The sequence below is a fragment of the Paramisgurnus dabryanus genome, chromosome 1, assembly GCF_030506205.2.
Source record: "Paramisgurnus dabryanus chromosome 1, PD_genome_1.1, whole genome shotgun sequence".
NCBI classification, from domain to species: Eukaryota; Metazoa; Chordata; class Actinopteri; order Cypriniformes; family Cobitidae; genus Paramisgurnus; species Paramisgurnus dabryanus.
In genome coordinates, this window is record NC_133337.1 from 6,129,575 (window position 1) to 6,146,913 (window position 17,339).

The 17,339-nt window shown below is 36.6% G+C and overlaps 1 long non-coding RNA gene across 1 annotated transcript in view; it reads left to right on the plus strand.

Moving 5' to 3' along the window:
• The first annotated feature begins 2,913 nt into the window (after positions 1 to 2,913).
• The window catches only part of LOC135747173 (uncharacterized), a 41,608-nt gene continuing 27,182 nt past the window's right edge, over positions 2,914 to 17,339 (plus strand). Inside the window, exons 1-2 of the long non-coding RNA XR_010531719.1 lie at positions 2,914 to 4,101; positions 13,749 to 13,769. This is a non-coding gene — a long non-coding RNA (uncharacterized lncRNA). The remainder of the gene's footprint in view (positions 4,102 to 13,748; positions 13,770 to 17,339) is intronic.

A 17,339-nucleotide genomic window follows, 5' to 3' on the forward strand; every position in this document is an offset into this window, starting at 1 on the left:
CACAGCGTTAGTTTTCTATTCATTTCGGCCGCGTACAGAATAGAAGCATTAGGCTCAGACTCGACGGCTTTGCGTTTCGTACCATCTGCTTCGGACCGAGAGCCTTCACCTCCGCCACACTCATGTTTCTGCAGCTCGGCGGTGCGCACCGCAAAAACGGCAGCCTGGTCACCTCTACGCCGGTTCCACGGGAGCATAGGATATCATAGCCGTCTGGATCAGAGAAACCTAAAGGAACAAAATTACCCAATTAAAACCTAGACCACCGACGATTCAGCAGTAAACCACGAGACACTATATCAGCCAGGCGCGTCTGCAAATTCACTTACTTATGCTGCGCCTCACATTCCGCAACTTCACCGCGTTGCCGTTCTTCTCCGCTTGAGTGAAGGTAGAATGCTTCTCCAAAGAGAAAACAACCACTTTGTGGTACTCCTGCCTGGCGCTTTGCAGGACGGCGGTGAAATACGGAGAGCTGTTCCTAGACTGCCTTCTCGGTGACACATTATGTATAAACCCTTCCACTGCGTCTTCGCCGTCTTTTCGGACTTTAGCAGGACTGGCCATCACTCCCGTGCTTCTTTCCCAGACACCGGCTGACTGTCAACGAGGTCGAAGTCGTCTTGACACGCCAACAAATGACGGCTTGCATTCGGCCACCTGGAATATTTATACCAGACAGAGGAGTGGCTTTGTGTCGGTTTTGCGCGGGCTCGTCTATGATTGGTTAAGCTTGGAGTATACGCCACTGATTACATAACAGTTATACACTGCAACTGATGGCGCATTCAGCATTTTGACTTGATAGAAAACCGGTAGATGCAAGATGTAGACTTCAAACATATACATTTCCTATTACCTGATTATTATGTATTGATTACATGTCCCCCTATTAGCCTCTTAGATCAAAAGCACTGCAAGATCTTGTTTGGCCAGTTTATAGCCTATTTCGTAATGATTTCCAAACATATAGGGACAAAAACCTACACGGTTTAGACAGTGCTTTTAAATTTTAAAAGTATAACCTCTCCTCTTCTTTATTTTTTGTTGTTCAAGAAATGTTACCTTAACACTTTATCCCCAGAGTTATGTAACTACATCAGACTTTGTTTTACTGAACATGATTTAAATGTGAACGTTAATTAATCAATGTAATTTTTCAATATTTTACTATGTATCCAAAGTCTAAAGTTACCTGAAAAGGACATAAACATATTGTGATTTAGGTCAGTGTTAATATCGGATTTATGTGTTTCATATTTGCCTTTTGCGTGTAGCCTACACTTGCATTCTGTTACTGTTCCGGAGTCAGGGTGCTTATGCGTTTACCAATCATGGAGGAGCCCGCGCAAAAGCGGAACTCAGGCCACTCCTCCGTCCGGTATAAATAGTCCGTGTGGGCGAATACAAGCCGTCATATGTTGGATGCCAAGAAGACTGCGACTACCTCGATAAGGCGGAGAACAGGAAAACCAGTGAAAGTGGGCGGCTTTTCTGCAGATGTGAGTCGTGCTTGAGCACCAGCCTTGCAGAGGTGGCTTGAGAAAGTGATTGGAGTTAATTAAGGGTATTGTTAATATGTTAACTGTTTGTTTCTATGAATTAAGTATAGGTTCAATAAATGTTTGGTTTCTCGTCATTGTCTGCTTATTTTTGTGGATTGAAGGTTTTGTGGAGTGAAGGTTTTAGAATTTTTTTTATATAAAAATGCATTTTTTTTCAGCACGGAAAGATAACTTGTATAATTATGCTTAAAGTTACGTTTTAGTAAAGCGCCTGTAAAAGGTTAATTTGCTAAAAAGATGGTGGTCTTCATAAAAAATTTAATTGCGAAGGGCAAAATCTTCTGAGCTGCACGCTGTGCAGATTGAATAAATGTTTAGATTTAATTAACTTTCATTACATACTTCATTTTCTGCATTAATCTGCTATGTGATTGGGACTAAATATGTTAAAATAGAGTTTAAAATAAATGCATTCTTAAATATGGAATAGAAAGTGTGAAAGAAAAAAAGAGAATTAAATTATAGGCTAGCCTACTTAAATTATTGTGACACAGTATGTAATCTGGTTAATGTGCTGAAACGGGTGAAAATCGTAACTTACTCCTGAGCACTAGGGGAGCTGCAATGTTTTTATGGTGTACTACTTGACAGGAACTTGAAGCCATTTTCTTTCGATCTCTGAAAAGGTGAGACACGCATTTTCTTGTTCGATGTATAATCTTATTTATCCGTATTGATTAGTGGTCATCCATACACTTTATTATATAGTTTTAGTTATTTTTATGTTACTTCATATGTTTTTAGTTTTATTTATGAAAGAAGTTTTAAAATCTGCTGTTTTAATACGAGGCATGTTGTGATAATTTATCGACTTATGCACGATTAATAAACATGACCTCGGTGATTTGTAGAGAATATATTACAACATTACATGTGTGTTTGTCCGCATAAAAATGAACGTCGTTAGTATTTTAGCCGATCGTCTGCCTGTCTCTGTAGTGGCACGTGCAGCTCAAGGTTCACGCGCACGAACACTCAGATCAGATATTGACAGGAGGAGAGAAAGTAGGCTATTTTTTAGCTGATGAATTGACTTCGTTTAAAAAGAATAAATCTGACTGAATTTGATTGAAAGGTAACAGGCATGTCCTGGGTGATTGAGACGCGAGGACAGGAAGTTAAGGTAAACAAGCCGGGATGTGTATTTTGTTAGAAAATATGAATAAAAAGTAATCTGAAACAAACATATAGTGTTTAGATCTATATGATGTCTTCTACAGTAGCTATTATAAACGTTACTGCGCATAGTCAAAGATAAGAGTGATAACCGTAAAGCAAAACTTTCTGAAGCTGAGATGAACAATCATTATTAGCTGTTTTAAACTAAAAAACTTTCGAATTTGTCGAGAATCTATAGCTATTAAAAATGTATCAAAGTTGTTAATCGCAAATGTCTGTGTTTTGTTCCAGATGTCATATTTAATTAGTGCTAATGTTGTTTGTTTGTTATTAAAATGCACGTTTTCTTACTCAATATAATCGTTTTTGAGCTTTTAGTCTGTGATTGTCATGAATATGGTTTCACGTAGCTGCAGTATACACCTTATTTTTGACGTAAATGTGGGTGCCGCCATGTTTAAACTTCTTTGTGTAAGCCATCCGGTGAGCCGCTGAAGTTAACGGTAGTCTATAGGGGATTATCACACTGATACGTACTACTTCAGTTTTCAGTGATCTTTGTGCATGTCCACTTCCAGTGAATGACTTAATTTTAGAAATATAGATTAATTTAGGGTTTAGTTATTTCTGTTAATCTAGTTTTATTTTAATGGTCCGGCCCGGCTACAGGCTATAGACATCAGTTCACTTTTGTAACCGTATGGAACTGTATGGTGCTGAGATGCACCCAATGATGTTTTTGTACTGCTGTTCATGGTATTTTTGCAATTTTTTTATGTAATAGAAAACCCTGCTATTATGTAATTCTTCTTTTAGGAGCCATTTTCACATAAGATGGAAAGGCGTGTAAATAAAAAATTGCCATTTAAAAAAAAACTCACACCAGAGGGACAGTTGTGACATTTTTATCCATTGCCTGAAAAGGTTAAATACACAAATTCTTGGTCTATTCTATGTATAAACACTCGACTGACTTTGTTTGTTGTAAAGATACTGTTATGTATTCTATGTTTGATTTTAAGAATTGTAAATTGTAGCTTTTTAAGTGCATGTTTAAAGGGATAGTTGGCCCAAAAATGAAAATTCATCATCATTCATTCAGTCAATTGCTCAGTCTTTTATGTTGTTACAAACCTATTTATATTTATTTGTTCTGATAAGCATGAAGGAAGATTTGAGGAATGTTTGTAGGTTAACCAATCATGAGCTCCTTTCACTTCCATGCTAGGAAAAAGTACTATGAAACTGAGTAGGGTTCATGAATGGTTTGTAAACATGCCTAAAAATACAGGTTTGTAACAACATGGGACTGAGTAAATAATGATCAAATTTAAATTTTTGGGTAATGCAGCATTGCTAACTAACTTTTTTTTTTGCGGTTTATGTGAAATGGTGAACCAATGGAAGCAGTACTGAGGTAAGTGAAATTTCACAACTAATATACTGTTTAATAGTTAGAATGTATGCATTGACTTTAGTTTCTCTCCGGAATATGCACTGTTCGGCTGTATAGATTGGCAACACTCAGATTAACTCCTGTTTTACACCGCACGCGTGAGCATTATTTAAGCGGTGCTTGTTTTTCTGGAGCCCATGTTAAAGGAATAGTCTACTCATTTTCAATATTAAAATATGTTATTACCTTAACTGAGAATTGTTGATACATCCCTCTATCATCTGTGTGCATGCACGTAAGCGCTGGAGCGCGCTGCGACACTTCGATAGCATTTAGCTTACCCACATTCATTCAATGGTACCAATCAGAGATAAAGTTAGAAGTGACCAAACACATCAACGTTTTTCCTATTTAAGATGAGTAGTTATACGAGCAAGTTTGGTGGTACAAAATAAAACGTAGCGCTTTTCTAAGCGGATTTAAAAGAGGAACTATATTTTATGGCGTAATAGCACTTTTGGGAGTACTTCGACTCGCCTGAAAAGTCCGCTCCCCTTCTCCCTCTCATAATGGGAGAGGGAGGGTGTTACTACGCCAAGTCGAAGTACTCACAAAAGTGCTATTACACCATAAAATATAGTTCCTCTTAAATCTGCTTAGAAAAGCGCTACGTTTTATTTTGTACCACCAAACTTGCTCGTATAACTACTCGTCTTAAATAGGAAAAACGTAGATGTGTTTGGTCACTTCTAACTTTATCTCTGATTGGTACCATTGAATGAATGGGGCTAAGCTAAATGCTATCGAAGTGTCGCAGCGCGCTCCAGCGCTTACGTGCACGCACACAGATGACAGAGGGATGTATCAACAATTCTTAGTTAAGGTAATAACATAGTTTAATATTGAAAATGAGTAGACTATTCCTTTAACAAGTTAGAGCATTCACACCGCATAGTGTGAGCAGCACTGAAGCAGCAACGCGGCACTGTAAAAAAATTCTGTAGAAATTGCAGCTGGGTTGCCGGTAACTTACTGTAGATTTAAAGTTATGTTTTTTATTGGCAACATTTTGTTTAAAGTTAAATGAACATTAAACATTTACAAGTCTTTGTCTTTACAGAGTAAAACTAAAAAAAAGCATCAAGCTAAACATTCTGGGACACAAAATCTGAAGCAAAAAACAGAAAAAGGTTGATGATGATTTCTGGTTCCCAGAATGCTTTGCATGAGGCTGTTATTGTATAGTTTTATTCTGTAAAGATAAAGACTTGTTAATATTTAAAATTTATTTAACTTTGAACAAACTCTTGCCAGTAAATAACATAAATTTAAATCTACGGTAATTTACCGGCAACCCAGCTGCAATAACATTGTAATTTCTACGGATTTTTTTTTACAGTGTGCGATCAGGCTCTATTTTTGATGCGATGCTCAGGCTCAATTAAAGTGACAGTACATTATTTATGGTTTGATTGCTCGTGGATTGACATAAAAAAGTGACATTTTATAATAAAATCATGAATGTGATGCCAAATGTGTTTTAAACAGTCATGACTTTGAGCAATTTAAAAGAAAGAAATATAACATACTGTTGCCAGAAGACTGCGCTGTCATTCATTTTTTGCCTAACCCTAAATTAATCCTTGTCTTTCTTAATGACCTTCAGAGAAACTAATCTAAACTTTAAATCTAAATCAGGGGTCACCAATCCTGCTCCTGAAGGGCCCTGTTGTTTCTGCAGAGGTTTAGCTTCAACCCTAATCAAACACACCTGAAGCAGCTAATTAAGGTGCTTCACGTGTGTTTGATTAGGGTTGGAGCTAGACACTGCAGAGACACCGGGGTCCTCCAGGAATAAAATGGGTGAGCCCTTATCGAAATGAATCATTCATTTTCAGTTTGTTCAGCAAAATGATTTGTACTGATTTGTTAAGTGACCCAGGGTTCCCGCGGGGTCTTAAAAAGTCTTAAAGTCTAAAATTCAGAAAGTTAAAATTAAGGCCATAAAAAGTCTTAAAAACGGCAGATTTTCATCCTAGGTCTTAAATTTAATTAATCCAAGTCTTAAATTTCTTACCTCCGTTTATTCCCGAAAAGCGTTGTCCGCAAAAAATAAAAGAGTCTCTAAAAAGAAAAGTTCCGCACTTCGCTGGTCACTGGATCGCACTTCAATCCAGTTTTTAATCATCATTTTTTTTTAAAGAGGATACAAATGTAGGCTATTATAATCCACGCAAATCTTGCCATGAGTTATATTTCAGGTGTTGTGATCTGACTGTATACTGTAGGTTTGGCAAGAAACAAACCTTAAATGCAGTTTTGTATAAGCAAAAATATTTTCTGTGTAAATTTAACCGTGGCTTACCTGAGCATTTGCCAGGTTCTGAAACAGAGGACCCAGAAGCGAAAAAATCAACACTGCTTTATTGAAAATTAACTTAAACAGTCAGGCTGTCGAGTCCCGAGCCACCAACAACAAGTCAACTTTAGTGTTACACAGTTTTTACTTAAAAAGCTTTTTTTTACCTCACTGCTCCATGCGCGTTTACTCCCTTGACTTTAATCTGCTAATCTTGATGACATATGCAGCCTACAAATGCGACCTCTGGAGGCTACAGCCTTTGGATTTAGAAACGGCTTTGTAAGCAACAAACAACAAACAAAAAAAAATTTAATGATATTTTAAAATAAAAAATATAATGTTTTGAGAATTTCTGAGATCATTGTGTCGCATTGGTCTTAAATTTCACTCATAATGGTCTTAAAAAGGTCTTAAAAAGTCTTAAATTTGACTTGCTGAAACCTGCAGCAACCCTGTGTTAAGTGACCATTTCTTTATATAACATCAATATGCCAGTAAATTGTCTTATGTCATAAGACAATGAAAAAGACTTGTTACAAAAAACTCATTAGGCTTTACTAAAGCTATAAGAGTGAAATAATGACCATAATTTTATTAAGCTACAGAAAACGGTCATTAATTATTTGTAATGTTATTAAATATTTTCAATATTTTACAATATTCTTACCTTAACTTAGACGAAATTATACATCCCTGTCTTTTTTCAATGCGTTTAGTTCATCTTTGTACAGCGTGTCATTAATGCATTAGCATTTAGTCTAGGCCAGGGGTCTCCAACCTTTTTGTGAGCAAGGGCTGCCACAATGGATAAAAAAATCTGGAGGGCTACTTTTTGATATAGTTTCCTCTCAAAAGTTTGTTTTGTTGCTTTTATTTTATTTTACTTGTTGATATGTTTTATTGTTTAATACTGTTCCGATTAGTCCATAGGTCTGAAGAACGAGTACTCTATTAACTGGGGTGGGGGCAATCAAAGGAGCGGGGCTTACGCGTCATGGTGAAAATGATTTTTTTTTTTTAAAACACTGAAATAAAACTTAATTTTGAAGAAACTATGGCAGAACATTGAACACATACTAGATTATTAATGAATTAAATGTTTTTTAACAGAAAGCTCAGGAATAGTTGCGTGATGAAGTGTTAATAAACACAAACTGATGCGCTTTCGATATGACGTACTCTACATAATATTAAGCCTTTATACAACATAAATGTATTATACAACGTGCATCTATCTGCACAAAATGCATGACTTCAACTAAGTTATGTACAAAAAGTTTAAAGCTGTAGTCTACGATGTTGAAAATCGGTTGAGAAAGCCTGAGACGGTTGAGAAGTTTTAAACTCTTAAAGTAAGCCAATTAAAGTAATGCTAAAGCAAAGTAACACACCAAAGAACCATAAAAAAAGTTAATATTAGGGATGCTCCGATCGATCGGCGGCCGATGGCATTAAACGACTCGATCGGTGCTCGCTAAATCTGCCAATCTGATAAACCTTTCTGTTTACTTTTGCCATGAAAAAGGATCCTGAATGCGTCTGCAATTAGAGATCTTTTTGCGTAGTGCGAGAATTTTTACAACCCGTTGCTTATGTGTGATGTGCAGATTTGTATTTCTCTCTCTGCCTTTACAGAGGTATGCGTATTTTCTATGAGGATGCCCTCCGGTCAACAGCATGACATGTCTTCACATCCCCATCAAACAGTGTATACAACACACATCTATCGCAGACAATTGCATCCTCATGCCAATAGTTTATTATTTGCATGCGTTTTAAAGTTTTGAGCGTTTAAACTTTTATTTTCATCAAACAGCTGCCTGTCATCAGTGCACGTGAACAGAGCGATCTCTCTCTCTCTCACGTCTTAAAGCTGCAGTAACCTAATTCATCTCTCAATAAAATCACTCTCTGCTCTTGACTAAAGAACTTTTATACTTTATACGAATGCGTGTATATTTAATTCATACAGTAAAGACTGTGAAGTGTTTTTTTCATTACTTTTAGGAGACAAACCTTTTTAAAGAGATATGAAATATCTCTTTGCAGAAGAAATATTTGTTGTACTTATATATTTGAGTCTCTATTAAAACATTAATATACCTAATTTCTGCAAGTAATATAACAAAGGCAACATCTGTAGTGTTACTTTATCTAGAAAAAATGTTAACAGTTACAATCATCAAAGACCTTGCATATCAGCTTAAAAAAATCAGTATCGGCTGATCACGAAGATCACAAATCGCTATTGGCTGCAAAAATTCTGATCGAAGCATCCCTAGTGAATATAATGGATTTTTATTACAATTTGAAATAACAATACATAGGAAAGTTTCAGCCATGTTAGTACGCAACTGAGTGGTCTAAACCTATTTACAAAGTGCACTTTTTAATTTTGGTCAGCATGCTACCTTGGGAGTTTATCATAAAACTCCAGCATGCTATATCTGTTTCACAATACTGCGCTTTGTATAGCGATCATAAGTGTGGTTTTGTGCGTTGCAACGTTCGTCTGTTATAGGACAAAAACAAGCAGACACTGATTTAAAATAAACAGCAAGACAACTAGCAGTGAATGTGCCACCCAACGACCCCCTTCTTTAGACTAGGTAGGAAGCATCTCCCTCTAAGTCGTTTAAAACAATTGACCCTTCACAGGCAGCTTTATTAACAGGTGATCTGACCAATCATACTTCTTCGCCATTCAAAGCAGTCAGGAGAGTTAGATTAACATTGAAGGATTTGAACTTGAAAAACAACATTCCTTTTTATTTGATGATATAAATTAACTAGAAGGAAGAGCCGATTTGAAAGGTGAGACTTTGTTTAATATGCTTAATATGAAATGTAACCAAAAAGTTACCTGATATGTGTGTAAGCACGTTGTCATTACTCCCTCTTGCGTTTAAATGGTATTAGAGAGACTCGCTCACAGTCTCACAGACCATCCCCTCACAGGATTTAAATACCAGGTATAAACATGATGTGTCTCTCTTGTCCACTTGTGGTCCGATCGACGAAAACACATCTTAATACCAAGTGTAAACACCCCCATGTGAGAACATGGTGGGGCGTGAGAGCGGCGTATCTTGTCGGAGTCAGACATAGCGACAGCAGTAACTAAGGGGCAGTGCTGGGCAAGCTACTTGGAAAATGTAGTGAGCTAAGCTACCAGTTACTTCACATTAAATGAAGCTTCACTACACTGAAGCTACCCCCCTGGGAAATGTAGCAAGCTAAGCTACATCAATAGTAGCTTGCTACATCCAAGCTACTTTTAACCAGTTTCATTATGTAATTATTTATTTAGTTTCCATTTAGCATTTTGGTAATTATAGGCTATACAAGCATACCATAGGCCTAGGTACTTCACATTATGGGGCGGTTTGCTGGACAGGTCTTATCCTACTCCCAGAATAAAATGCATGTTTGAGCTGCCTTAATTTAAGAAACCCCTGGCCCTGACATATCTTAACACATGGGTCTCCAACGTGGTGCCCGCGGGCAGTAGGTAGCCTGCACAGAGTCTGTGAGGTGCCCGCCAAAGCACATTCTATTAATAGTTTCAATTGTAATATTTATTACATGTTTTTATATTAGCTTGGCTTGATGACATAACCCAATCAGAGGTACCACGAGTCTTCACAGAATGTGAGTGGTAATGTTTTGTATGTATGAATGAAGGAAGGCTGCACAACTCGAACATACGGGACAAACGATGTCCTGTGTCGATTCAAAATGACACGCTTATTCTCAAATTCAGGACGACTTCAGAAATGTTTGGAAAATTGTAGCTTTTGTGGAAGCTACCTCACTACTTGGTCAAAAAAAGAGCTTAGCTACTGAAAAGCTATTTTATTTAGAAAGCAGCTAAGCTACCGCCAAGCTACTGAAAAATGTAGTTAAACTACTAGCTTCGCTACTTGTAGTGAAGCTACTGCCCGGCACTGCTAAGGGGGTCGGGTCTTTGCGTTGGTCAATTGACCTGCTATATTCATGTTCATGAGGGATCTGTACATCTCACTTACTGTTTTCTAAAGAATCAAATACAGTTGGAAACGATGTAGACCATTAATAACACAGACTGTTAACAATTGTTTTTAATGAGTATTTAAACATTCTCTATGATGATAAATGTTTTAAACGGTTTGGGCGGTTATAGAGTTCTAATGACGGTGTTCAACCATAACTGTCGGTCTCACGGTTATATAATAATAGGGATGTGCATTTATGTCATTTTTTAATTTCGATTAATCCATAGGTCTGAAGAACGAGTACTCGATTAACTGGGGGCGTGGCAATCAAAGGGGCGGGGTGTACACAGTGAAAATGAAAATTTTTATAATAATAATGAATAATTATATTAACACTCAAATAAAACTTAATTTGAAGAAACTATGACAGAACAATGAACACATACTAGATTTTTAATTAATTAAATATTTTTAACAGAAACCCCTTACAGGAATAGCTGCGTGATGAAGTGAAACTAAAGGGTTAATAAACACAAACCAAAGCGCTTTCTATGCACTCTGCATACAACATAAATGTACAACGTGCATCTATCTGCATAAAATGCAAGACTTCAACTAAGTTTTAAACTAAGTTATCTAAAAAAAAGAAAGTTTAACTCCCTTTGTGGATGTGCATCATAAACAGCGCACTTTTAAACATGTCCAGTCAAAGCTTAAGCTTCATAACATTAACCAGCTTTAAGTGTTTTGCTATCATTTTAGCGTTTAACTTAGCTGTGTCGTGCCGTCCTCTTACCTCAGTCAAGTAATGTTAATTCTCTTATGTCTCTCTGGTATCTCTTGACATTTGATGTTTAAATATGAGATGATAATCCATTGAACTTTTGACGGCGCTGTACATCTGCGTAGCTCAACACGACGTCAAACACGCATCTCCAGACCCAGTCTTTACTACCACATGCGCTTGTAATGCTAACCAGACATCCAAATGGCGCCATATCCACAATAAATAAATAAATAAACCCACATGATCATCGTTTTCGTGATCGATCATCGTTGCCACGTTCGAGTACTCGAGCCCATCCCTATATAATAACCGTCACACCCCTAAGTGCAGCATCTAAATTATTTCTTACTTATACAGGTAAATCATTTGTAATAAATAATGACAACGTGAACTGTAGTGTACTGTACCTTTTTACTTGGTTTTACATACATGTGCCATGTATCGCATGATCAGTGCAGTGTGTTAGGATCATGTACATGTCAAGACAATCAGCACAAGGTGTTAATGGTGTTAGTTTTAATTTTGCCAGTAGAGGGCGCTCTACTACTTTGAAATGCAGAGCAGAGAGAGTCCATGCTGTCTTCCCTGTCAAATATACTATGCTGTGCACATTGTGTGTATGTTTCCGTACATGTAAAGGCAAACTATACTCTGGGCTTTAGTGGATATATAATCAATACCAAGATGGGTGTTCAAAAAAATTCATGTTTTAAAAAGTAACACTGATTCAGTGTTAATTAAATAATGAAGTGAAATAAAGATTAATGATGAACACCTGCTGTTAACAAACACGATAACTAAAGAAAAGATAACATGTCACCCTACCAGTGATACATTTTTCTTAAAACTTCACCTTTGATTTCTTGTTTTTATAACAGCCGAAGAAACCAAAATTACATTGTTTGCTTGATGCTGATTGGTATCAGGATGTAATTTTTCCTGCTCATGGATGTGTGTGGTAATTTAACAGTGGAGGTTTTGCTCTGAACTAACAAAAATACTAAATAATTATGCAGAATAAGGGTTTTACACTGCTGGTATTGTATTTTATTGTATGTGCTTTTTTCATCTTTCTAATAATGCATGTTTGCGAACTCGTATAAAGTTTAAGAAAAGTTGTGTTTTTTGTTAATCATTTAAATCTTAGTTTATAGACCCTTTTACAGCCCATGTGATCAAATAGTTGCACGTGCATTTTGGCAACGGAAGTGGTGTTGTTCCCTAGTGGTTCTAACGTGTTGCCAGTGTCATATATACTTGTAATTTTCTCGGGTGTACATGCTCAGATTCTTAACTAAATATGTATATTTATTAGGGAAGTAACGGTACGTGGATGTGCACATGTGCACCGAATGCAATCATTTGTGTGCGGAACATGGGTCCATTTTCGTGTTATCACATGAACATATTAAGTGGTGGAAGTCTCCGTGTTCAGCGCATGTAGTGAAATTAGGGTGGGGCTATCCCCCACCCTAATAGAAATAGCTTTATTAGGGTGGAGGATTTTAAACAAGTGGTTTTGCACCTATTTGGCTCCCCTACTGGCTTAACTTGCAATCTCATTACTGATTGGCTGACTTTGCTGCCACTCAAAAAATGTAGCCAATTATTTTAAAGTGGAGGGGCAGTTAGAAGCCTGTTATGTCATAAGCATCAGTTTTTCAGATTGGGCTGTTTTCTGGCTGACATTTCTAAAAGAGGAATTACTATGAGACTGAGATGTTTAGCACTTTTTGTATTTTTGTGAATGTGGGTAGACTACCATACTTCAACAAAGACAAGGTAAAAATGGTTTTTCATTCTGTGTCCCCTTTAAGTCACAGCTTACATTGGCAACACAAGCAAAGATTAGGAGAAACATGCAAAAGATAAAAGATGGCTATGTATGCATCTCACTTATCTCAATATTAGTGTATAATAAGTATATCGTCATGTTGCTTGCTATGCAGTTACACATAGAGCAGTAATATTATTTTTGCAAAGAGATGGTACATAACCAATTTAATACTGTGACTTAAAAAAATCCAAAAAAAAATTTTTGTTTTAATTGCACAAATGTAGGCTAATAGTTCATAAATGTATTCAGGAATAGGATCGGGACATCCCTACTAACAAATTCTATCACGTGATCGGAAATTGGCCCCGATCACGTGGTTTCAGACTCGATCGGAATCGGACGTTACCTTCTGATCAGGACTCAGATAGATATGCAGGGTTTAAATTGGGCCAGGGCCGTCCGGGGCTAACAGACTTGAAAGTCTCGCTCTGCTCCCCGCCAGTGTACGCGCTGCGCTGGTGCGTGTGAACTGACGCGAATAATGACGTGTTTTCATTCATAGGCTTCAAACACTCGTGCATGCGGTGCATGCCCTAATTTTTAAATATCATAATCGGCATCGGCCAGAGAACAAACCATATCGGTCGACCTCTACTATGTAGTAAAATTAGACTGAGTTAATATTATCTACTATGTAGTGAAATTAGACTGTTGAGTTAATATTAATGTTTTGTGAACTGATTTTTATCTTCTTTTGCTGTTTTTCAGAAGACTCAGAATTCATCTAAGGTATGTCATGTTACTTAAATAACTCTGATAATTTTGAACATACAGATATGATTTATACATAATTTAAAACGTTAAAGTGTATAGTTTTTTTCTTTCCACTCCCAATAAAAACAGAATGTTGTGCTTTTGACAAAATTAAGAAAATAAAAATGATGCACGTTTTGTTCTCTCTCCCTCACTGAAGTCATTTCAGAAATGCTTCAGAAAAATTAACTGTAACTTAACGAATACTTGTCATAGAAACAAAAGATACATGTCTACATAATGTTTGGAATGTCTGCTTTTAACTGATGTAATTGAAATTGAAAACAAATATTGTAATTTCTTGTTAACTGTATTATAAGAGGGAGATGTACCGTCTTTCTCCTGTTACGGCATTATCTATAATGACCCACGCCCCGCTCCATTGAAGAGAAGAGCAGAGATCATCCATATTTATTAGTCAACCCCACAGTCAGGACACTCAGTCTCTGCAGCCATTCAATGCTGTGTTGAGTTTTAATCCGAGTGCTGGAAACATGACATCTACTTGTTTACCCGCTGTGGGATTTTTATGTTGTTTTATTAATCTTGCTAATTGCTAAAAGTGTTAAAGTTACAAAGATGTCCAAATAAGGACTGTGGAAATTGATTTTGTTCCATTTTTATATTTCTTTAATTGATCATTTTATTCTATAAACATTGTGTGTTTCATATATGCACTGAGCTATTATGTAAAAACGAGGTGTTTATGTTCGAGAGTGGAAAGTTACCAGCTTTTGTGTGTGCTGCAAGGAGGAATTTAGGAATTTACGCCTGGCATCGATCAAGATAAGAGAGAGGCCTGAGGGGGAAAGCAAACAGGCGACTATGTCATTAACTAATGTTTTAATGTTCACAGGATAAAATATGCCATGTATTTCTTACTTAATCAGTATTAATCATTGAATAATTGATGTAATAAATATAAGATGTTGTCTTTGATAAATTTGTATTAACCAATGAAATGAAGGTTGCATACAGAATAACTTAATGGGGGCAGGGCAGCTCAACCTTGAAGAACAGAATCTCCTGTGTGTATGTATGTGTGTGTATGTATGTGTGTGTGTGTGTGTGTGTGTGTGTGTGTGTGTTTTCTTTCCTAACAGATGGTTTTAATAATGATTAAAGTGTTTGCTTAGAAGTAGTATTGCAGTAAAAGATTTAATATGTGTTTATCTATCTAAAGAAGTTAATGTGTGCCCTATTCATATAACCAATTTTACAAATAATGAAATGATGTCATGATATTGAAATATGTTTTACATAATAATCACTTTCATCTTACAGCTTATGTTTTTTATAAATGAATGTTTTATTAATGATTTGTTTCTAAGAAAGCATTATAACATGCTATTCAAAGTGGAGGAGTACTGGAGAGGAACTGCAGGGCTCCCAGGGATGAGAGGAGAACAGTTTGTTTTTCTTTGTCTATGTGTGTCCATCTTTGCCTACAGGCTAAAATTGGGTGTGGTGATGGAGTCAGATGGACGAGGGGAACGGCCTTTGTGGGTGGAGATTTTCTGAAGAAAGATCGACGTCACATATCTTATAAATATGCATGTTACTTCCTGAGCGGGTTGTTCGCTACTTGAGAGGACCCAGCGCTGTTAAACTTTTTCAATCTGATCAATAAATATTTGAACTTAGATATTCGTATCTTGTGCCTTTCCTCTAAATTATGAACATGCAAATGGACGCCTTAAAGTCTAACAATTGGTGACCACCGACGTTTTGTGGAGGGAAAGGAGAGAGTGAGAGGAAGGAGGGTTTCACATTGAAGAAACCAGAGTAAGGGAGGGCTCCATTTCAACACAAAAAGACCGGTCTTCTAAAATAAAGGTAAGCAGAAACCTGTTGTATCGAATTCTGCTATTTGGATATACCAAATTGATTGTGTTGATAAGGAGCTCCGAACTGAAATTAATTATTTAAACAATAAGAATTGATCAGAGTGAAAAACTTTTTGAAATCTTTGAATTTTTTTATTAAATTTATGGGTTGAGAAACCTTTAGGTGGAAGTCCTAGGAATAATCTAATTGAGTACAGTATTAAATTTATGGGTTGAGAAACCTTTAGGTGGAAGTCCTAGAAATTATCTAATTGAGTACAGTATTAAATTTATGGGTTGAGAAACCTTTAGGTGGAAGTCCTAGAAATTATCTAATTGAGTACAGTATTAAATTTATGGGTTGAGAAACCTTTAGGTGGAAGGCCTAGGAATTATCTAATTGAGTACAGTATTAAATTTATGGGTTGAGAAACCTTTAGGTGGAAGTCCTAGAAATTATCTAATTGAGTACAGTATTAAATTAAGGGTGTGGAAACCTTTGGGTTACAGGCCCAGGAAATTCCATTGTGCACTTGATTCTGCAGTTGTATTTGGGTATATTTCATTTTGATGTTGTATATATATAGAGGAATTGTATTTACAGTTGTATAAAGAATGGTTTAATTTCAGAAAGAGTGTGATGAATATGTGTGTTCACCGGTGTATGTGCCATGGAAAAAATGATAGTAGTTTGGAAAGGGACCAACTGTAAAAGATTAAGAGAAAGAGTTGAGAATTCAGACGAGATTAGCTCTGGTTGCTGGTGCCATGCAGGCTATTAAATCAAATAGAAAAGGGGAAGTTTGCAGTGGTGCAGCTGCAAAGCAAAAGGAAGTTAAACAAGGAAACAGTCAGCCAGACTCAAGTGTGACACCTACGGCTCCTCCTCCAGTTCCACCCCCAGTGAAATCGATCTACCCCTCCTTGCACACACCTCCTCCTTATGAGAAATCCAAAGCCCCAATGCAACAGCCCGTTTTTTAAATCAATAGCGGTGAATTAAATGTAGATGTAGATTTTATTTGTGTGAAAATGTAGTGTGTCTGTGATACAATGAGTCTGTTAAAACCATAAATGGGATTAAGCAAAACCTAGCAGAAAGACAGAAGCGAAGCTTTGAAAGAAAAAACAACAAATTACAGAAAAGAGTAGAGACCAAGTTATTAAAGGTGGAAATAAAGATGAACAATTAAACAAGGACAGAAAGTTGTTAAAAGGTGAATGACACAGATAAATTGTATGAAGGACAAAAAGATTTAACAAAATGAAGAGGAGTCTTCATCTGATGATGGAAGGTGGTCACAAGATAAATTTTATTTTAAATTGAAAGGCAATATTTTGCAATGGGTTAAGTTAAACCTTGAAAGGCTGAAAGCTCTCATCCTTTGACATTCAACAAAGTGACTAAAAAGCTGGCAAGAAACAGACAATGAAAAACTGTGTGTGATATCAAAGTGCTGGAGTTGTAAAGAGAGGAGTAACTCATAAACTGGACTGAAAGCACATTCTATTTGAATGGGACTATACTTGAACTAAAGCAGTGAAGGGGGCACTGCATATGGTCAGAGACATTTACAAGGATGAAACACCAAAAAGACTGAGTGGAATCCAGAAAGAGACTAACAAAGACAATAATGTTCTTGGAGGCAAGAGAAACTGGACAATATTTCACTGGACACTGAACTTTTTCATCTTCATACGAGCCTTTGAGTGAAAAAGG